At 38.7% G+C, this 24,717-nt stretch overlaps 1 pseudogene; it reads left to right on the forward strand.

The window, feature by feature from the left end:
- LOC130679806 (centrosomal protein of 162 kDa-like) overlaps positions 1–23,268 on the forward strand; it is an 83,588-nt pseudogene extending 60,320 nt beyond the window's left edge.
- Positions 23,269–24,717: the final 1,449 nt, after the last annotated feature.

The following is a 24,717-nucleotide window of genomic DNA, read 5'->3' on the forward strand; positions in this document are numbered from 1 at the left end:
CATCTGGAGGATCATGAGTGACCTCTCTCCCCATCCAGCTTCTGGGAGTCATGACCACCTCACTTCTGCTCTCTGTTGTATTCCGCCACTCAGCAAAGTGCCTGACACAGAGTAGATGCTCAAACACTTTAACTAGTTAATCCAAAATTCATAGGGTATCAGGAGGATTGAGTGGCAGAGTGTATGTAAAGCCCTTGTGTCATATCTGGAGCACAGCAGACACTCAAGAAATGATTGCAATAATTACAGTTAATATTCCACTGACCAAAAAGAGGCATAAATTCCAACCCATGACCCCATTTTTATATATCTAAATCTACCCATCCCTTTTTCTTGTTCGCAGTCCCTGACCACATCTCACTCCTGCCCTGGTTACTTCCTGCCAATTCCTCTTCCATTTCTGATTCCCAGTACACACCAACCACTTGCTTGTCTTTATACGGCTCTTCCTACTTCCAAAATGTCCCTGCCTCCACTTATCCCCAAATTTATACTCATTCCTCACGGCTGAACTTAAATGTGTAGTCTGCCCACCTTCACTCGGGCATCCAGATAACTCAGGTGCCTCGTGCCCCCTGCATCAGGAGGCCCACCATCCCAGTCACAGGACTCTGCAGCTACTGCCGTGTCACTCTCCTTAACCAGGCCGGGAACTCGTAAGGCAAGAACTGACTTTCTTTCCCTCTACAATCTGGCACAGTGCCTGGCATTCAGCAGTAGCTCAATAAATACTCATTAAGTAAATGAACAAACACTGCTGCACCTCCCTATGCAGAGTAAAGTATTAGATTATTACTTTTACAATAATAAAGCTCCAGTAAATAAATTCCAAGCTGACTTACTACCTAGGAGATTTCTAAGTTGATGTTAGAAAGTTGAAACTGTGCTATTTCTTAAAGACTTCAATACCAGCAATTGCTTTCGCTATTTATCATCAGAGTATAGTTTGCATAAAGAAGGATACACAATAATAAGTTTGTGAGATTTAAAATAAGTTTTGGGGTATACAGAATGTCTGATGTAGTGTTTATGAAGCAAAATGTCTAGTGTAATGTTTATGAAACACATTACTTATGAAATTATATAAAATACCTTGAGAACATATAATGGTATGCCCTTCTAAGACTGGGATTTCAATACGTGACAGACCCAAGGAACATAGAATTGGAGGCATCAGGATATGTGATGACTGCCTGAATGAATGAACGGGAGAACACAGGCCTTCAGTAACTAGTGAAATGTATAGCAGTGGTTTGGCATTACGTGGATTCTTTCCTTTCAGTTTCGGTATGAACAGAGACTAGAGGAGCAAGAGAGCTACTTGCCTCCAGATTGAGGGTAGCACCTCAGAACCAGTGTGGGGACCCCTCCAAACTTAAAGCACCAGAGAAGGAACTCAGCGACATGAAGGAAGCCCATCAAGTCACTGTAAGAAACCTTGAATCTGAGATAGGCATTCTTAAACATCAGAAAGCTGAATTGGAACTCAAAAGAAAAGATGAAGATGATAAAGATTTCCAGTCTATAGAATTCCAGGTGGAACAGGCTCATGCCAAAGCTAAACTGATGAGACTTAATGAGGAGCTGGCTGCAAAGGGGAGAGAAATAGAAGACCTTTCAAAAACTGTGGAGAGGCTTCAGAAGGAGAGAAGGACAATGCTCTCTAGTCAGTTCTGAGGGTAGAGAGGAAGCGACTACAAACAGGGTGAAGAAAGGTGTGCCACCCGCAGGGAAAGGGGACGCGCTCTCCTCCTCTGCAGCGCTGGGGGACAGACTTTACCAACCAGATGCTTTTATAGATTCCCATCTTCCAGAGGTTTTACAAGAAAACTGCAGATTGAAAAGTGAACTGCAGAGATTAACTGTAGAGATGAATGAGCTGCAGATGAAATCTGATGTAGCAATGAATCAATTAGAAGACTCCATGAAAAGGTAAAATGTGAATTCAAAAATACATGGGGACATAAAAAGATAAAAATTTGAAAATAGTAAGATGTAATTCTTCTGGTAATTTGTTTGACCTTGATCTGAACTTATTAACAAATCCTAAGAAATTGTATTACATTGCTAAGCGTAGATCTGTTTCAGAGTAGGATCCTCTACCTGTGCCCAGAATCCGATGAAGCAGACTCTCCACGTCAAACCAAACCATGCCCTTGGGCTGACCAGTCCTGTTTTTCTGCAAGTGTCCAAATGGCGTTGATAAGCTGACCCATTCGGCCTTCTTACAAATGAATATCATTATTTATAATTACCACAGGAAAATGCTGTCACAATATAGCCACTATTAAAACTGGTGATATTTTAAGAGGAAAAGGTCCTATTTTCCCAAATAATTCTTCGAATTAGCCTAGTGATCACACCCATACATTCCTTGAGGAATGAGTCTGCTCATCCCTTGCTCCCTCAGAGTCTCAGATACTATCCACTGCCTCTCCTCTGAGCCGCCCCACATGCTCAGACCTTTGCACTTGATCAAACCAAGTGCTGTTCCTTTTTCAGTACCACTTTGCCGCCAGCAGCTTCTTTCATTTCTGCCTCACTTATTCTTAAATACGGCTCTCATCCTCACCACTCTTGGAAACCCGGTCTCTCAGGAACGACCTTTCCCGGTCAGCGTAGTTTTCCTTGACGTTGTTGAACACACCGCCTTTCCTGAAACAGTTTCCCCCCTTATCCTCCATGACTCAGCAGCTCTGACCGAAATTCCTTTTCTCTTCCCTTTAACTGACTCCTGACTCTCATTCACCCTCCTTGAAAATCCGACTTTCTGCCACGGTTTCAGTTTTAGACTTTCTGTTTATTTTTCTCCATTGCCAAACTCATCACTCATATGGCTTTTATGAGCCATGACGTTAGATTTACTTTGCAAGGCTTGTTCTCTTCCCTGGGTTCATAGATATGTGTATTTTTTTTTTTCCTTTGGATTCTTCCTCTTGTATCTCAAATATTATCTTTTCTACCTGTGAACTAGGTCCTCCTCCCAGCTTCCTCATCTCTGTTTATAACCATATTTTTTCAATTGCCAGGCGCAGCTTTACTTCCTTCATTTCTTGGGTTCAGTTTATGGGGTACTTTAGAAATAGGTCCCATCTTGCTTTCCTCCGAACTACAGTGCAGCGGCCTCCCTAGTATGCCAGCCGGTGCCCCACCCTGACCGCCCTGGTTTTGGTTGCTGTCTCCCCCATTCATCTTGCTTAAAAACCATTAGTATTCTTTAAGCACTCCTGTGTCTGAGTTACTCTGTTCTCCACTGACTCCCAGCTTCTTGAAGAATCAAGACTGAATTTCTCTGCCTCGTGTCACGAGTCCCATCACTGGTCTAATACTCCACTGTGGGGCTCACTATACTCGCTGCCTCTTGCATGTTTCAAGCCCTACCTCTTCCACCAAATACTACCTGGAGCTTCGCAGGAAGTGTCCTGCTCCCACCTCCGACTCCTGGGTGACCTGTGATGTGTACCGAGAAAGCACTGCCCGCACACGGCCTTGTAGCGCCCGGGAACTGATGTAAGATCACACTTACTCTGCAACCTGGTGTAGGAGCAGAATGAGCATCCGGAGCGCCCAACAAATGCTTACTGATTGATTGGCAGCCACACGTGACTGAATCATCGTGGCAACTATACTGCCTCCAAACTGAAACCTTGTTTCTTTAGTCCTGAATGCAATAGTAGCAGTGGAGCTATTTGGAAGGAATCACATGTTTTCCTAGAAATCATTAAAAATAAAGATTTTTCTTATAAATTGTCCTAAAAATAATTGGTAATTTTTTTAGTATTGTCAGTCTGTTTCTCAGATAACTCGGCCTGAGAAGTGAGGAGTAATCTTCCCTAGTCCCAGATTTTAGGCTGTTTTTTCACTTTAGATCAGTAACATCATGGGTGTTTTAGCTATTTATGCTCTTCCTAGGACCCTAATCTCACTATTTCCATGAAGAAATAATTCATATATTCAAGTAAGCAATTGATAAATTTGTTTATAGTTTGGGAATTTCCATATTACTATATATCAACAATGACTTACTAAGTACCTGCTTTGAGTCTCAAACCCTGTCATTTTAAAATAATTTTCCCAATAAGAGAGAAAATGTTTTTCTGTAAGAAATGTATCAAGTCTTTAGTCAGAACTTTACCATTTACTAACTGCCTCTGAGTGTATAGATTTTGTCACAGAGAAAAACCAATGGTTTCTCACACTTAATGGTCCGAATGAATTCGGTGCACATTACCCTGGGCCCTGATAATCGCCATAAAAATCACTGTATTGTTGTGACGCAGTAGCTAGCCCGGAGTCATATGCATAGACCAGGAACTGAGGCATGTTGCCTAGAGACAATGCATTGGAGATTCTGTAGGGAACTGAGGTTACCCAAATAAAAGTCTGCACAAAAAAATCTAAGTTTATCTTAAAAGGTAAAATGTCAAGCCCTTTGCTTTAAATTCACACAGACATTTAGAACCTTTAATTCCTTCCAAAAGTTCAGCCCCAGATGAGTCAAATGGAAGGCCCAGATTCTGAGGTCCAACTCTGCTGTGTTTGAACCCTGACTCTGCAGTTTAGTGATCTAGACCCCAGGTACATCACTCATTCGTAAACTCAAGTTTGTCCTTATAAAATTCAGCAAATAATAACAAGCCTGTGGAATGGTTCTAAGAACTCAGAGGCAATAATGTATAAAGCACCTCGCACAGGACAATACTGGGGCATGCTCTCCCTTTGCTTCTTTAAGTTTCAGGCTTCTTATACTATTTTTGTGCTAACTCTCAATTGAAGAGCTGCTTTTATGTGTGGTTTTCTTTAATTTGCTCTACAGGATCAAGGAAGATGCTGCAGCACAATCACGTCTCTGAAAGCCTCTCATCAGAGGGAAATAGAGAAACTCCTTTGCCAAAATGCAGTAGAAAATTCTTCTTCTAAAGTAGCCGAATTAAATCGCAAACTAGCAACTCAAGAGGTAATGACTTTAACAAACTTTCTTTGACTTTAACATGATTGTTTTCAGGACTGTTAGCCGAACATTATTTAACTGGGTAATGTTTTTTACTTTACTTTTTTGAGGTTGGTAATAGAAATGTGAAATGATTGGCTTTTTGTTAATAGGACAAGATGCCATTACCATATGCTTAACTATTGTACTTTAAAATCATACCCTTTAAATATCTTATTTCACAGTTTTGTCCCTACATTTCTCAAACAGGTGTTCTCCTAAGTTAGTTGTAATGGATGGTCAAGACCTTGGTACTTGAATGTTGAACCATCTCCCTCCTTCCCAAGCCCCAGCTGACAAGTAATTATCCTAGTTGTTCTTCCTGCCCCATTACTTTTCATTCATTAAACAAATAATGATTCGGCGCCTACAGTCAGGCACTGGGGACAAAATAATGAACAGAGGGATAGACAAAGTTGTAGCCACAGTTCTAGTATTACGAAGCATAGTCTTCTAAGAATAACGACAGGGTAACTGACAGCTCATCCATATTTCCTTGAATAAATGTATTTTCCTTCTTGGTTAGTGTATATACCTACTTGGAATATCTGTGAATATCTACTGTTTGGCCCATCTTCTGTGCTTGTTAACAAGGTGAAAACATAGCATTAAAGTAGAATTTATATCCCCAACTTATTTTCAAATCATGTCCCCAGAAAAGAAAAGGAAAAAGCACATAGGGCAAAAAGTTAGCAGTTTGTAAATCAAGTTGAAGAATATATGAATATTCATTGTACTCTTTTTCTTTTCTGTAGGTTTTCATTGTAAAACACAAGCTGAGGGGGAAAAACTTTAAGAATAATTATCTCACCACCACCTCTCTCATCAATAATTATTTAATAGTCTTGATTAAAAACAAATCCCTTAATTGGGGAAGTTTAAATATGGACTGGATATTAGATATTTTGAAATTATTATAAATTTTCTTAGGTATAAGAATGTTGTGGTTTTATGAGAAAATGCCCTTATAAGGACGCATGTTGAAATACTTGGAGTATTTAGGGTGAAATGTAATGAGGTTTGTAATTGAATTTCAAGTAGCTCGGAAAAACGAATTGAATATTTCAATGAAAAAGATGTAAAGTGCTTTACAAAAGTAACCATTATACAACTTTGCAAATAACTTGTCTAGTTCTTCCCACGTAGGAGTGGGATGGTAGTGGGCAGCGTAAACATTGTACCAAACGACTGCAGACTGAGGAGCAGTCTGGGAGAGGCAGGAGGAGTAGTGGCATTGTGCTGGAGGGCCCTGAGGATTATTTTCCCAGAGTTTTAAGTGTAACATGGTAAATTGTATGTTAAATGAAAGTCAGCACAGTCTGATCATAAAAATAATAATTTTTTTAAAAAGGATTAGAGATAAGAGATCAAAATATTCCCTAAGTTTTTTCAGTTTCTTGATGGAAGTATTTATAAATTTTGGTTTCTTTGTCTAAAAATACAAGTGACAGTTATTTCACAGATATTATTAGGCTCATGTTGTCTTTATTCAGTCAGTTGCCCTTTAATAGAAACATTGTCCTACTTATTCCCAGTGTTACAAAGATAATTGGTCACTTTTCAAAATGCTTGGACTTTATGGAGGTTTATTTTAAATGGTATTTTTTTGGAACTTCAGAAGAAGAGTACTAAAGAAACCAAATAGATTCATATTCATTAATTTGTGATACAAATGATGCTTTATATTAAATGTTGAAAAAAACAAAATAAATTTATTCTGTGAGTTTAATTAATTCAACAAACTTTATACCTGTGGCAGTTTATTTCTGACATTGAATTTGGTCATTTTAAAATATTAAGATCTTTTTAATATTTTAATACAAAAAAAGTTGGCTTTCTTTGTTTCTCAAATAATGTTCAAGGAAAAACTTATTTACATTGTACTTCTAACATAATTTCCTAGGTACTTATAAAGCATTTCCAAAATCAGGTTAATGAGCTGCAGGGTAAACAGGAGTCTCTTGTAGTTTCTCAAGTTCGAGAAGAAATTCTACAGAAAGAGGTAAGAAATAAACAAAATACTGAGCCAACATAACATTTCTTAACTGTTTCAATCATATTCATCTTTCTGTATAAATGTTCAACTTAAATGCAGAAATAGATATAACCTGAAAATACCTGTCACCTGTCAAGAACATATTTATAACTTCTTTATGGAAATAATGCTTTCTCCAGATGAAGCTCAAATATTTAACTGATTAACTTATATATTTGTGGGGGTTTTTTTGAGATTTTCTGGGCAGTGGGGAATTGAATGGTTAAGGCCATTTCTACATTAAGTACTACACTATTTAATTTGGTAAAGAAATAGGTAAAGCAATCATGGCAGTGATGCTGGATTACCCAGGACAGTATCACCACAGGAAATAGATCTCCCTGCAAATACACCATTTTTATGAGTCTAAGATCTTTTTGTTTCTAGAAAGTCCAAAAAACCAGATAAGCTGTGCTTTCTATTCTTTGAAGCATATACACCATTTTTTATTACTAAGGGATTTATTAAATTAGCACAAGCAAACCAACTAATTGTATTATGAAATGTTAATATGTTTGTGAGTTTCTCCTCATTGATTTCTTGTTTCATACCATTATTGTCAGAGAAGATACTTGATATGATTTCAGTCTTCTTGAATTTTCTAAAACTTGTTTTGTGGCCTAACATATTTTCTGTTCTCAAAAATGTTATGTGTGATTGAGAAGAATGTGTCTTCTGCTGTTGCTGAATTAAATATTCTGTCTATGACTGTTATGTTCATTTCGCTTATGATGATGTTTAAATCCCCTGTTTCCTTATTCTGTTTCTGGGTGGATTATCCATTGTTAAGAGTGAGGTATTAAAGTTCACAACTATTATTGTACTGCTGTTTATTTTTCTTTCTAGCATTGATAGTTTTTGCTTTATATACGTGGGTGCTCCAAAGTTGGATGCATAAATAATGGATACGATTGGTGTATCTTCTTGAAAGATTTACCCCTTTACCATTATATAATGACCTTCTTTGTCTCTTTTTACCATTTTTAGTTTAAAGTCTGTTTTATGTAAGTATGGCTATACCTGCTTTGTTTTGTATACCATTTGTTTGAATATCTTTTTCCATCCCTTCACTCTCAGTCTATCATTGGATCGTGTTTTTTCCTTGTTTTTTTTAAATCTATCCTGCCATTTGGGGAGGTTTTTTTTGACTGGAGAACTTAATCCTTTTATATTTAAAGTAATTACTGATAGGTAACAATTTGCCATTGCTATTTTGTTCATTATTTTCTGTTTTATAAATCCATTATTTCTTGTTTCATATCCTTCCATTTTTTGGTGTGTTTTGATTTTGGTATCAGTATGCTTTTACTTCTTTATAGTCATCTGTGTAAATACTAAGGTTTTTCCCATGTGGTTACCATGAGGCTTACATAAAATATATGTAATGTAATCTTAAATTATAACACCCTCTTTTAAGCTGGTAACAACTTAACTTCAATAGAATTCCTAAACATTACATTTGTACTTCTCCCTCTCCCAGTTTAGGTCATTGATGTTACAGTTTTTATCTTTTATACCATTTAATAGCAGATTATTATAACTATGGTTATTATTGCCACAGTTGTTTAACTCTTAAATTAGAGTTATAAATGAATTATGCCCCACCATCACCATATTACAAAATCTAACTTACTCTATATATACCATTACCAATGAGTTTCACGCTACCTTCTTAAGTTTTTGCAGCATTAGTTACCATTCTTTTACTTCCCCTCAAAGAATCCCCTCTTTGTAAGGCAGGTGTGGTGGTGATGAGCTCTTGCAGCTTTTGTCTGTTCAGAACCTATAGTTCTGAGGAACAACTTTCCTATGTGTAGAATTCTTCATTCACAGTTTCTTTCAATATTTTGAATCTGTCACCTCATTCTCTGCCCTGAAACATTTCATTTAAGAAATCCACAGATAGTCTTATGGTAGTTCCCTTGTATGTAACTTTTTCCTCTTCTCTTGCTGCTTTCAAAATTCTTTGTCTTTGACTTTTGACAATTACGGTGTGTCTCAGTGTAGCCCTGTTCAGGTTCAACCTCCTTGGGGTCTGTTGGGCTTCACAGATCTGGATATCCACTTCTCTCCCCAGATTTGGGACATTTCAGCCATTATTGCTTTAGGTATACTTTCTGACTCTTTCTCTTCCTCTGGAATTACCATAACGTGGATATCATTTCTTTTATTTGTGTCCATTCAGCCCCATAGGCTTTCTTCATCCATTTTTATTTTCCTTTTTGCTCCTCTGACAATTTTAAATTGCCTGTATTCTGGATTGTGGGCTCTTGTCTTCTACATGGTTGAGTCTGCTGTTCAGGCTCTCTTGGATTCTTTAGACCAGTCATTGTATTTTCAGCTCGAGAATTTCAACTTGTTTTGGAGTTTTTGATGGTTTTGATTTCTTTGTAAAACTTGTCATTTTGTTCATGTATTGTTTTCCTAATTTTGTTTAGTTGTCTCTATGTTCTTGTTCTTCTCTAAATTTAAGAGTTCCTTGATAGTTCATAGATGTCCGTTTCTTTATGGTTAATTCCTGGAGCTTTATTACTTATCTTGATGGCGGTTTCCAGATTTTCATGGTCCTTGATTCCTTTTTTGTTATCTGCATATTTGAGAAACCAGTCTTCTCTTTAATACGTTACAGGTCTGACTTGGCAGAGACAGTTCTTCCCAGTCGGCTCAGTTTGGGCTTCTGGGTGTGTCTGCTGGTAACATTCCTGGGCAGGAGGAGCGTGCCCTGGGGGCCTGTTTTTGGGTGAGGCCACTGCCCCGGCTCTCAGGCTGGGTGAGTGGGGTGCCGGCTGAGCACAGCTGGGTGAGATTTCTGCCTCGGTTCCCTGCCAAAGTGAGGCAGGAGGAGGATGGCCTAGTGTGAAATTCTTGGTTGGATTTTGTCCACTGGTAGAAAACGCTGGTTGCCTGAGTTCTCCGGTCAGGCTCACTAGCCTCTCATGACTGAGGTTATATTCAGCAGTAGGTGGGGTTATGGGCCCCATCAAGGCCTGCTCAGCTCGGTGTTTGGAGACCCAAACCAGGCAAGACCTGTGCCGTGAATTCTCTGGCCAGACAGAGTGAGTGAGAGTCTGTGCTCTCTTCAGGTGCCTTTGTAAGCAGGGCTGTTGCAGGTTTGCACAGCTTCCCGTGTGTTCCGGTTGGACCCCGCGGTCCGGCAGGCTGAGAGCTGTACGCAGCAGTGGGCAGGGCCTTCAGTCAGTCTCCTTCCTGGTTCAGGCGGTGGGAGACCCAGCTCCAATACCAGTGAGGTTCTTTGTCTGTGGTCCTGTCCCAGCCAAGCAGCCTAAGTACCCTGGCCAGACAGGTCACTGGCTTTGCTCTGCAGACTGTCAGCTCTGACTTCCACACTCCGCTCTAGTGTCGTTGGGCTACCCAGCTTTCCAGATGCTCCATCAACTTCCTGGTCGGGTGGGGCTGCGACCGTCACTTAGAAGTGGTCCAGACCATGACTTAGCTCACATGCCTGGGAGGGTACAGACCAGGCGCCAGGGCTGGCAAATCTCTTCATTCAAGGACCCAGATCAGGAGACCTACACCCTCACCCCACTACCTTGTCAGACGGCACCACTGACTTGGTTCTACACATGAGCAAAACTGCCAGTTGGGATCGCTGTCCGGGTGCTGCAGGTCTACCATGGAACTCAGTCTGCCATGACCCCAGTGCCAGGGTTGTCACCAGCCCCTCCCTACTTCTCCATCACAGTCAGATTCCCAGTAGTCAGTCCTCACGGAGTTCCCCATAATCTCCATGGGGCAAGACCAGAGTTGGGGCTTCCAGGAAGTAACACACATGCTGCGGAGCTGGATCTCCATCCTGGGCTCTCCTTTCCACCTGGAGGAGCCACAGGCTCGGGAGATCTCTGTCGGTGAGGTGTGCACCAGCCTGGCGGAGGGGCGGTGTGGGCAGCATGCAGCTGCTGCTCCTACTTTTCTAATATGGCCTGTCTTGGTCGGGCTGGTGCAGGAGTGCTTCAGCCCCAGCCTCGTGTTCCAGGATTCTCTTGGTAGTGGTGTCTTGTTCATGAATAGCTGTTAGCTGTTCTTGTGAAGGGGAGCAGGAATAACCTATGTCACCATCGTGACATCACCCATCCCATCTTCATATCTAATATATCTTTATTACCACTTTTGCTATACATTTGTATAATAGTCAAATAGTAATAATAAACATTTGTTCAGTATGTACTAGGCACTGTGTGAAGTGCTCTGTGCTTCTCAGCATAACCCAAAAGTATTGTTGTTATTCTCCTTTTATAGATGAAGACATTGATACTACAAAAAATGACATAACTTGTCTGAGGTTTACCAATCAATACGTAGAAGTGCCAGCATTAGAATCTAGGGCCTCTGATTCTAGCTCCCAGGCTCCCAATTACAGTTTACCAGTGCCTTCCCGTTGGACATTCAGGCTGTTGCCATTTGGTACCATATAAGTTTTTCTGTAGTATCAAGTAGCAGGAAGCATTCTTGATCATGCATTTTTTGTCTGTGTGCCCATTTACCTCCAGAAACTAATAAATTCACTGAACTACAAGGATTTTCTTAAAAATATTCCACCTTATACTCTTAAGAGCTACTTTCAAATGAGTACAAATGAAGGGACGTTTTCTCTTTGTCTAGAACCAAGTTTCTAAATTTATGTAATTTACAAATGAATAATCAGTGAAAGGTGAATTCATTAATTAATTCATGAATAATTGTTAAACACTCTCTGCCATGCATAGCTACAGGTGGTGGGAATACTGAGAACAAAGTAGACAAATTCCTGTTGTCATGGAGCTTATGCTTTACTTGGGGAATCAGACAATAAATGTAAGGTTTGATAAATAAAAGTAACTGAGACAACATGTATAAAGTACTTAGCATAGTGCCAAGCACATGATAATGTCATGACTTAGTACTACTTGTCATTTAAGCATCAGTTTAAACATAGCTGCGTCCAGTGAACAGGCCTCCACTCTAGGTTCTGTGTCCCTCCCGCATCCCCATCTCTCCACAGTAGCTCACCCGATGAGAATTCATATCCATCCGACTGCTCTCACTGGACTAGAACTTCCCGTCTGGTGTCCCAGGAGTGGGTTACCTATGGATCACGAGATAGTAATAGCTGGAAGTGTTCTTGTGACAAACTCAGAATCATTTTTTAATCTTTGTAAAGTTGACAGAAAAGTTGATATTTGACCAGTATGTTTATAACAATGCTTCTGACAACTTCCTTAGTTCAATAATCCTTTTGTTTTGTTTTGTTTTGTTTTGTTACAATTTTTAATAATCATTGTTTTAGCATATAAGATTTTTACACCCGGCACCCATCACCACAGCATGTTCTGTAAGGCCTCTCCCTGGCCCTTCTGCAAACCATCCCAATTCACATCTGCATGTTTCTTTTTTCACTGATGATGCCATCAGGGGATGTTCCACATTTAAAGTATTTAGACTTGACTCTGATTTAATTTGCTTGTATTTTCACATTTTTTTAACTTACTTAGGAGAAGTATGTGGTGTTTTTTGTTTTGTTTTTTACTATTATTGCTATTAGGTAAAACATTGAATTTGTTCATTTTAACCATTTTCATTTGCTTGTTTTTTACTTTGCCTTTTGATGTTAACAATTACAAAATTATCATAATTATATAGCATAAAGAAAATGCAATTAATTGTTTCACTAAACCCAATTTAGAGATTCCTCACATCTTTTCCATTTTACTCCTGGTGCCCCAAAAATATTACCATTTTCTCTGTGAGCCATGGTATGAAAAAGGAGGTACTGCACTAGACCAACCCTCCATGAGGACAGGGACTGTCTTTAGTCTCTGCATCCTCACGACCTAAACAGCAGCCAGCAAAGAAAGAGTTCAGTACTTCATTATCTCTACTTTATACGCATACATTTATTTGTGGAGTGAATTATTATAAATTATAGCAATAAGATCTAGAAGAGAATTGCAAATAGAATTATAGGGAGTGGACTAAAGAAGGATCCATAGTTTTTAAATTCTTTCTGTGTGTTGGGTGGTTTCAATGCGTTATTTAATCCCAAAAGTAATCGCCTATTAAACACTTTATGGCAAAGCTGAATACACCAAAAAAAATGCCCAACTTCATTTTGAGTGCCATAACTAGCCTGGTATATGTGGCAGGGAGAAGGCAGTCCAGTCATCTGGAAACTTTTTGGAATATGAGGTCATTTCAGGGCTAGGATGAACCTCTACTTCCTTGATATATGGAATGAAAGCTATTAATTATTCTAACTACTCAAGATACCTTTGTAACAATAAACCTCTTATCTAGAGAAGTTTATGCAGAGAAGAGGTGATGAACATTTTTACCCCTTAAGACTACCTGTTAAAAAATTACTTCCTTATCATAGTTTTTCATTTACTTCTTACGTCAATTTTAGATAGCAAAACTCTTAGAGGAATTGAGAGAAGCCAAAGAAAACCATACACCAGAGATGAAACATCTCATGGGCTTAGAAAAGAAAATTAAACAGATGGAAATAAGACATGAACAAAGAGAGCAGGAACTTCAACAGGTAAAGTAGTAAATCACATTTACGTATTATGAAATTCGCCACTTTTAAGTATCTCTAGCTTGCTATAGTATTGTCATCCCTAGCAAAACTTCTTATTGTTTTCACTGGGTGCTGAGTTTATAAAAAAAATTAATGTATAACTTTTGAGACAAAATAAGACTTCAAATTTCAAATACCTAAATATTGGTATGCCTTTTATCTGGGAAAATAGAGAAGCAACTTATATCATGTTCTTTCTTAATTATTGATTGGTACTTAAAAAGTTTGGCATTTAAACCCTGGGAACAGGGCTTTGTTTGGAAAACATGTTCCATATTCAAGTGATTTCAATAAATATTTGTAAGAAATATATTTATATTAAAATGTGATCATTTAAAATAATATGTGCCTACCACTAGTAGTATGATTACTGCACTTACTTACAAACAATTTAATTAATAGAAATTAAAAATAGCAGAACTAAGGACATGATTTATTTTTAGGTGCTAGCCTTGGTGCTGTTATTAGCTTCACATAAACAGTGTATTAATCTGCTTGGGCTGCCACAACAAAGTATCATAAACTGGGTGGCTTAAACAATAGAAATAGCATTTCTCACAGTTCTGAGGCCATAAGTCCTAGATCAAGGTTACAGCTGATTCAGTTTCCGGTGAGAACTCTCCTCTTTGATTTGCAGGTGGCCCTGCCTATGTGTGTGGACTGCAGGCTGGGGGAGGGGAATAAAGAAAGAGTTCTCTGATGCATTTTCTTACAAGGACACTATTGCACTCTGATCAGGGCCCCACCCTTATTGCTTCAGTTAACTTTAATTAGTTCCTTACCCTAAGTGTGGCCACACTGTGGGTTGCAGCTTCAATAGATGAATGGGAGTGGGGGCACACAAAAATGTTCCATCTATAACAGTATAAATTTATATAATCTTTGAAAATAAAAAATATCATATACATGCAAAGCTTTATGGTTGACCTGACGTCCACAGAGAAACCCTAGTTCTAGCTTTTCATCATTATAGGAACTTTGAAATATAAAATGGAGAACAAAGAAGTTAATGTAACTGATTTCTCATTCTTACTCTTAAACTTTTATTTGTGGACTTCTCTTAAAAACATGGAATACCAAGAAAACATCAGCCTTAGTAGAACTAAGGCATCATAGTGCATCACCATTTCAACAGACACACCTATATGTGTATAGGACTTTGTAATTCCTGTTCTAGAAAATGGTTATAAGTTGATAAATTTGTTTAACATTATCTTTGTTACTTGTTATAAGCACATACTTTATTATAGCTGTATCACCAATAATTGTTTGATAGTCTTGTTATAAATACAACTAATATGTACACAAGTAAGTTATATAGTATACAGTACAATTATAAAATATATACAGGATTTTTCAACAAATACGTGTTTATCTTAAATATATAATTTCAATATGGTCTACAAAATTGGCTTTTCTTTGCTTAAGCAAAAACGTAGTAGGACTTGTAGGACATCCTTGTAGGGCATTTATAGAGAAGGTAATAGATGTGTTTCATATACAACATGGTAAAACGCTAAATTAGGATGTCATCAAGATGTTCTCATAGATCATTCCTGACTTCAGTCTCCCTCACAAGAAGACCAACTAGCATGTATCATGGAGAAGACACACCTGTGACAATCCCGGACACAGAGGTACGACTGCAGCACCCACTTGAGAGACCAAGAAGGATGGCATTAGAAGGGTAAGAGGAGTGCCCACATGCTGAAGGCATCCTCCTCACCCAGGCTAGCACAGTACTGCAACAGGGGACTCCCAGAAACCTACAGTTTCTCCAGTGGGAAAAAAGAGAGCCCAGGGTTAACACTGCGCTCACCCACCATTATGGGTTGCTTCCCAGGAGGCCCACTCATTTCTCAAATTATAGGGATTTCAGGAAGAATCTGTGAAGCTTGACCACAGGACATCAAATTGTGATCAAAAAGGGGCACAGGGGTTAATGCAAGCACCACTCAGGTCTTGGTAGACTGAGGCCCTCCTCAAAGCTGTATCAAAGTAGAGAGAGAACCAGTGCTGCATCCATCTGCAGAACCAAGATGGTGGCTCTGTCTGGTAAGGGGGGTCAGCGAGCAGTCTGCCTCATTCAGGACCCAAACAACAGCACTCGCCAGCCTTGGAGCCTGTTCAGCCACTGTGCTTGGACGGGGAAGCTAATTAATCATCCCGTCTATTGCTGAATACAGCCTCCTGCCCCATTCAAGCAAGAAGCCACATAGTCCATCCTACAGCTCTGTTTACAATGGCATTTGTGCCGAAAGCCCAGCCAACAGGTCTGCCTGTCTGGAGAGTAACCCAATTTACTTAGTAACACCATCTATCCAGGGATTTTTGTCCACAGTTCTACTTGATTTGGGTCCCCAAACAAAGATAAGTGCCTACCTTGGGGCACATTCTGTTGCCCCTCCTGGGAAAGGAAACTAATTCCTAGCCCCATGTAAAGTTGACTATAGTGACCAGTGGTACCCAACTAGAAAGCCTGATGAGAATCCAGATACCTGTAGAGCACATCCTATAGCAGTGCTTGGGCAGCAAACCAAGCTACCAGTCCTACCCAGCTGTTCCCAGCTGCCAGCATCCCCCTCTCCTCGGTGCTCAGGCAGCGGCCTCATCCAAAAAAGAGACCCCAGTAGACAGCCCCACCTGCCCAGGAATGCCACCAGCCATGCCCTGTCCAAAACCCTGAGCTGAACTGACTAGAAAGGACTGTCTGTGGAAGCAAACTTGTAAAGTCCAGAAGAGGAGACCAGTTAAATGCACAAATATCAACTCAAGGGTCATGAAAAATCTGGTAAACATGACACCATCAAGGGAAGTAAATAAAGATCTTATAACTATTCATAACAAAATGGAGATCTGTGGACTGTTCTGACAATTCAGAATAATCCTTTTACTGAAGTTTAGTGCACTATAAGAACACTCAGAAAGACAACTTCCTAAACAAAATTAGAAAAATAACGCATGAGCAAAAACAAGTTCAACAAAAAACTGCAAACCAAAAAAAAAAAAAATCCTAGAGCTGAAGAATACAATGACAAAATAGGAATTCAAAGGACAGCTTCAGCAGAAGATCTGACCTAACAAAAAAAAGGTCATTTGAAATTACCAGTCAGAGGAACTAAAAAGGCCAAGAGTGAAAAAGTGAGGAAATGTTACAAAACTTCTGGGGGCACCATCAGAACAAACTATCCCCATTATAGAAATCCCAGACGGGGAAAAGGACAAGAGCAGAAAGCGTATTTAAGGTAATAATGAAACTTCCAAAATGGGAAAAACATGGATATCCAGATTCATGAGGCCCAGAGGAGCACAAAAGGATTGAACTTAATAAGTGCTGTACCAAGAAGCATTATAATTGTCAACAAGTGAAAATGAAAAGATGCTATTTAACAGTAAAATCATAAATGTGGGTGTCAAAATGAATAGTAATAGTAAACATTGTCAAAGACAGATTCTCTACTGTTATAGTGGTAATGCATAATTCACTTAGTACTCTCAGTTAAAAGTTAAAAAATAAGCATATTAAAATAGCCTTAACTACATCAATTTGTTATGGGTACACAATATTAAAAATAGTTAACTTGTAAATGGGGTGCAGCAAAAGCAGTTCTACGAGGGAAGTTTATAGTAATACAGACCTACTTCAAGAAACAAGAAAAATCTCAATCTGTCCCTGCACCAAAAGGAACTAGAAAAAGAACAAGCAAGGCCAGTTAGCAGAAGGAAGGAAATAACAGATTGAAACAGAAATGAATGAATTAGACTAAAAAAATAATAGAAAGAATCAATGAAACTAAGAGCTTGCTCCTTGAAAAGATAAAGTAGAAAAACCTTTCACTAGACTCATCAGGAAAAAAAAGGGGGACACTAATAAATAAAATGAAAAAAGACTGACACTATAGAAATGCAAGCATTTATAAGAGATTGCTATGAAAAATAATATTCCAACAAAATGGACAATCTAGAAGAAATGGATAAATTCCTAGATATGCAATCTCCCAAGACTGAACCAGGAACAAATAGAAAATTCAAACAGATTGCTAGTAATGAAATTGCAGCAGTATTTTTTAAATTGAAAAAAAAAACAGGACTACACAGTGCTTCACAGAATTCTACCAAACATTTAAAGGAGAGTCAATGCCCATCCTTTTCAAGCTATTCCAGAAAAATTGAAGAGAAAGGAAAAATTCCAAACTCATTCTATGAGGCCAGCATTACCCTGATACCATAACCAGGCAAGCACACTATTAGAAAAGAAAATTATAGGCCAACATTCCTGATGAACATAGATTCAAAAATCTTTAATATTAGCAAACTGAGTTCAACAATACATTGAAGGGATCACATACCATAATCATGTGGGACTTCTTCCAGATATGCATGGATGGTTCAATATCTGTAAATCAATGTGATACACCACATTAACAAAAGGAAAGATAAAACTATCATTTCAATAGATGCAGAAAAGCATTTGACAAAATTAACATCCACTCATAATAAAAACTCAAAGTGGGTACAGAGGGAATATACTTCAGTACAATAAAGGCCACATACAACAACCCCAAAGCTAACATCATAATGGTGAAAAGCTGAAAGACTCATTATAGCTTTAAAGACCATACAGAGAGTGAAAAATTTGAAAAAGATATTTCAAGCAAATGGTAATCAAAAAGGCAATAGTAGCTATGGTTCTATCAGGCAAATTAAATTTTTAAACTAAAAGAAGAGAAAAGATAAGTATGTAATGATAAAGATAATCAGTACATCAATAAGATAATTGTAAATATGCACCCAGATCAGAGTACCTGAATATATAAAACAAACACTAATTGAACTAAAAGGATAAATGAACAGCAATACAATGGTAGGTACTTCCCCACTCTGAGCAATGAATAGATCATCTAGACAGAGCATCAATAAAGCAATAGTGGGATTTGAACAACAGTCTAGAAAAAAATGGACCTAACAGACATATACAGTACATTTCCACCAATAACAGAATACATATTCTCTAGCACATATGGAACATTTTCTAGGATAGATAGTATGTTAGGCCACAAAACAAGTCTGATCAAATTTGGGAAAATGAAAATCATACCAAGTACCTTCTTTGACCACAGTGGTATGAAACAAATCAATAATGAGGAAAACTCACAAATACATGGAAATTAAGCAACACTCTCCTGAACAAGCAGTGGATCAAAGAAGAAATTAAAAATGAAATTAAAGAGTATTTTGAGACAAATGAAATTGGAAACACAACATACCAAGACTTACAGAACACAACAAAAGTAGTTCTGAGAAGGAAGGTTACAGTGATAAATGCACACATCAAAAAACAAGAAAGATCTCAAACAACCTAACTTAACACCTTATAAACTAACAAAGCAAAAAGAAGGAAACCAAGATTAAATACAGGACAGGAAAACGATAGAAAAGATTAACAAAACTAAGTTGGTTCTTTGAAAAGTTGAATAAAATTGACAAGCCATTAGCTAGACTAACCAAGAGAAAAGGGGGAACTCTCAAAATGCAAGTGAAAAAGGAGACATTACAATTGATATTACAGAAATACAAAGGATCGTAAGAGACTACTATAATGAAAACTATATGTCAACAAGCTGGGCAGCCTAAAAGACAGAGGTAAGTTCTAGAAACATAAAACTCTCTAATAATGAACAAGGAAGAAATAGAAAATCTGAATAGACTAGTAAGGAGATTGAATCAGTAATGGAAAATTCCCAACAAAGAAAAATCCAAGACCAAATGGCTTCACTGGTAAATTCTAACAAACTTTTAAAGAAAGATTAGTATCAGCCCTTCCTAAACTCTTCCAAAATAGAAGAGGAGTGAACATTACCTAACGGATTTTACAAGGTCAGCATTCCCTCATAATAAAGCCAGATAAGGACCCTACCAAAAAAGAAAACCAGAGGCCAGTATCCCTTATGAATATAGATGTAAAAATTCTCAAAAAAATTAGCAAATGAAATTCAACAGCATGTTAAAAGGATTGTACACCATGATCAAGTGTGATTCATTCCTGAGATGTAACAATGATTTAACATATGCCAATAAGTATATGTGATAACATAAAATTACTAGAATGACAGATAAAAGTCTTGTCTACTCAATAAATGCAGAAAGAGCATGTTAGAAAATTCAGTGTCCATTCATGATAAAACTTTCAACAGATTAGGTATATAAAGAATGTACCTAGACATAATAAAGGCCATATATAGTAAGACACAACTAACATCATACTCAGTGGTAAAAATTTGAAAGCTTTTCCTCTAAGATCAGAAATACGACAATGGTGCTCATTCTAATCACTCCTATTCAACATAGTACTTGACGTCCTAGCCAGAGCAATCAGACAAGAAAAAGAAGTGAAAGGCACCAGAATTGAAAAGGAAAATGTAAAATTGTCTCCATTTGCACATGACATGATTTTGTATATTGGAAGTCATAAAGACTCCACCAAAAACTTGGTTACTCAACAAATTCAGTGAAATTGCAAGGTATACAAATCAATATACAAAAATCATACTGTTTCTATATAGTAACAAATTATCTGAAAAAAAATACCATTTATAGAAGCATCATAAACAATGTACTACTTGGGAATAAATCTATATCCAAAGAGGTATATATCCAAAAATGATGTATATATGTATATACATCATTTTTAAATGGGCAAAGGACCTGAATATTTTTCCAAAGAAGATATCTAAATGTCCAACAGATACATGAAGAGGAGTTCAACATTACTAATCATTAGGAAAGTGCAAATTAAACCCACAATGGGACACCACCTCACACCTGTTAGAAGAGCTATCATCAAAAAGACAAAAATAGTAAGTATCAGCAAAAGTGTAGAGGAAAAGTAACGCTTGTGCACTGTTGGTGGTAAATTTATATAGCCACTATTGAAAGCAGTGTGGAGGTTCCTGAAAAAACTAAACCTCATTTTAATGAGGGGGTGCTCATTTCACAGTTGAAAAAAGCAGATCCGCATAAGCGAGGCGGTCTAGTGTGGTAGTCAAGACAAAGGACTCTCCAGGTTGCCTGGGTGTGAATCCTGAATCTGCTTCCTGTGGGTTGTGTGTGAACATTGGGCAAAAAAAATTTTCTTTAAACTTACCTGTGTCTCCATTTCCCTACCTGTTAAATGGGAATAAGTACATAAAATCTATTCCTAGTATGTTGTCAAAAGTAAATGACTAGATACATGTAAAATGCTTAAAACCAAGCCTGGCACATGATGATGCTACATATGTGGTTTTACCATTATTTCTGGTGCTATAATGTGTGGTTCATTAATGGCATATGTTGTATGTTAAAACTATCTTGACAGCATCTCAAGTGCCATTTTTAGGAGGAACAGCATTTTAGGGATGTTTGGATTCATACCAAGGTATTAAAATTTTCTGATGCTTTAAATGCTTTTTTCAAAAAGACTATAAAACTCTGTATCAGAATTGGATACTAGATTTCCCAGTTCTTACCCTCTTCACCTGCAAACCTTTTCAGACACAGGGGAGCCTGTTAATAAGGCGCCCTCTCCTCCCTGCCCTCCTCTGATACACCAGTCACTGGTTTACCATAGTTGGCACTGTCCCACTGTAGCTCTTTGCAATCTCTTAAATGTACTTTGCCCGCTTTGTGAATTTCCTGGGGAGATGTAAAAGAAGCCCCTTCTCCTTAGTTGTGAGGGAACTGACAGGCCAAAAAGTGACTCAGACTAGCCCAGCTTGGTGAGTAAATGAGTTTCATTAAGGGGTTACCTAAGGAACAGTGGATGGCATTCACGTGGTTGCTGCACAGAAGTGGCCACTGCAGACCTGTTAGGCTGGCTCTTATCGGGATGAGGAAAGGGCTACATGTAGGGGGCATGTAAGCACACGCTGGTGCTTATTTTGTTTCAAGGGACTCAGCAAACATCCTTGCAGTCCTTGTGTCTCCAGCCTGCAGGCTGAGGCAGGGGTGTCCCTGTCCCCTTCCTTTGGAATGTAGCCCAGCAGTTTGTCATTTAAAATGTCTGTGGTAGTCAAATTGTCTTTACTTTAGTCAAGTTTCAGAGGATCTTCTATAACAACCCCACTGTGAACTCTAACGGTAATAAGGGACTTCCTATTTGCAGATGATACAGCAAACCCAGCAAGTAGTAGAAACCGAACAAAGCAAAGAAATCGAGAAGTGGAAAAGAGTTGCCCAGTTGAAGAATCGTGAGCTGGACAAGTTCCGCACAGAGCTGGACTCCGTATTAGACGTCCTCCGAGAGCTGCACCGGCAGGGGGCGGGGGTCCCCGCTGCTTCGGCAGCCGCCCCGAGGACACCAAAGTGTCACTAGAGACTCGCAGGGCCTCACAGGAAGACTTGGGGATGGATGGTGGATGGGATTGTGCCAATTTCGAAGGAAGTTTTGAAAACAACAAGCAACTAACACAAAAGGAACATTTCAAAACAAATTGCCCTTAACCAATAAGAAAAAAATAGCACTATGGTATCTTACTGAAAATCATTAAACCAGTCACACTTTAAATCATTTATGGACAGGTCCCTTTATGTCCATGCTTAGAACCAGTAAGGTTTATTGACACATGCTAAGGAAAGGAAAGCGCAGATATGCAGCCATCATTGACTAAATGTTATTCCCAATTCTCCGTGACAGAAAAGCAGCTCCTCTTTCTCTTGGAAATGGGGAGGAATGTGAGCACGTGGCATGCACAGTCACATGGACGGTCCCCTGAGTAGCAGAGCTTCCATGATGACTTAACAAGACCTGTGACGTCCGCACAGGAAGCAGGTGAGCTCTCGTGTTTTCCCTCGGAGCTCTACTCCTGCCTCTAGTTGCCTCCCGTCTGTACTCGATATCAGGTGAAAATGTATTTTACGAGCACTAAGAGGATTTGATTTATTCATTGTTTTAATCTTTTATGCTGTGTGTCTTAAATGCAGTCCTTGTCTGTAACTCTAAGATTATAAACAGAACATAACATTTTTACTTTCTCTACTTAAAAACTAATATACGTTCATTAGAAAAAAGCATGCATACTCGTGTGATTGTTGTTTTATTTTACAATCCCATACCAAAAGCGGATGATGAGTATAAAAGATACTAGTAAGTTAAAGATATGACCACTTTTGTTTTCAAGTGTTCTGGCCCAGTTGCTATCCAATAAAAGTATAATGGAACCACATGTAATTTTTAATTTTTCTGGTAGCCACATTTATCTTTTTAAGGTAAAAAGAAACAGATGAAGTTAATTTTGGTAATTTATGTAATCTTTTTAAAATATCAATATAAAAATGGAATTTTTACATTCTTTTATTCATTCCAAGTCTCTCACATCTGGTGTATTTAACATTTACAGCATATCTCAGTTTGGACTAGCCACATTCCAACTGCTCAATAGCCACATGCCAATAAATGCAATTCTAGAATAATAACTGAAATACTTTGTAAAGGACAGGTGAAATCGATTTTGGTGAAATTATGGGTAGCAAGTGAAATGTGGAAGTTAAATATAAGGAATGCAATTAATGTCTTATTGTCCAGCATTTTTTAATGTCCTTTTCCTAAGATGATAGAAAAAGCATTAGTTACAGTTTGCTATTTCTTATGTGACAGTTTTTTATTTTAAGTTATAATATAAACTATTTTGGTCATTATTTGAGTGGGCTTTTGTGTATTTTTTATCTGCAAGGCTATTAGTTCATAGCCACAACCATCCCTCCCTTTGTCTTTCTGACGGGAGAGTTGCGGGCCGTCCATCCCGAGCACAAACACGACTGAAGCACAAGAAGGTGCGAACATCAGCTGGATGATCACTCCAAGGACATGCATCCTATTGTGATGAGAATTCTGTATTCTGTTGTGGAGCTGTGTTCATGGAAGATGTTCAGTTCTATTTAGATTAATGATCCATAAGCACTGTCAAAATCATTAGTTACAACTAAAAACCTCAGCAACCATATCCCAGTCCTTAGCCATTGCACAAAGCATCTAGGATGAGAACAAAAGATAGGCACATTTAGGCTACCTTGAATAGGAAAGCTTGTATGAAGATTTAAGCTCCAGAAATTACCAGTCCTCTCTTACCACCTGCATCCCCCTCACAGTGTTATAAGGCATATGCATCCATAGGACTTCCCTTCTGAAACTTTATCAGGATACATGGCTTGCTGGTGACACCACTGCTTGTGTGCAGAGATACCAGATCACATCTATTACTTGTGAGCCTGTAGCATTCTAGAACTGGTATCTACCAAAACAACCCTGAGAAATCTGATCTCTACTATTAAGTCCCATTCTGTGTTGCAAAAATCCTGAATCTGTGACTAAATGCCAAGAAGGTGAAAACATATTCCCCTTTCCCAACCACACCTACTAAGGGCTCTAATTCAAGATCTGCAGGCACGTTGTACCACAGAGGTAATCTTACTCAGAATAAGGTAGACATTGTAGCTACATAGCTATTCAGCAGCCATTCTGTTTTGAGAGGCTTAGCATGAATGATGGGAAGAGTGAAGTTTGAAAGTTTTGGATTCCCTCCAAGTTATTGATAGTAGTACAGGAACCCTTCTAATTCTAGCCTTCTCTTTTCAGTTTCTCTATAGAAGATTCTTTAATGGAAAACACACATATTCCTTCTCAGCACCTGTCCAGCCCTAATTACCCTATTTCCTCCCCTCTAATCTAAACCATAGTAGGTCCATGTTTCTCTCCAGGTTTGCTGAAAGCTTCAATCACAGCCACATAAGAGTTACATAGAAAAAAATGAGAGTGGGAACTTCTTGGGGTGAAAGGGCTTATGCTCGACTTTATTCTCACAGTGGCGGGTCAATCACTAGAATCCCATCCACTCAGAGCGAGTCTGCACGCAGCAAGCCGGTCTCTGCCTCTGGGCCTCTCTGCCCTGCAGCCGTCTCAGCCTCTGTCCTTGGCGCTGCTGCCCCTCCAGCCTCTGCTCTCCTGCAGCCCTGCAGCCCTGCAGCTGTGCAGCAGCCCAGAGCACTGGGCAGGGCTCTTTGATATAGAGTCAGTAACAAACGTATTGTCCACACGTGTGTAGTGAGCAAGCAGACCGGGCCCAGGTGAGAATCCTTTCCATA

This window comes from Manis pentadactyla, chromosome 12 (assembly GCF_030020395.1).
Source record: "Manis pentadactyla isolate mManPen7 chromosome 12, mManPen7.hap1, whole genome shotgun sequence".
Classification (NCBI taxonomy): Eukaryota; Metazoa; Chordata; class Mammalia; order Pholidota; family Manidae; genus Manis; species Manis pentadactyla.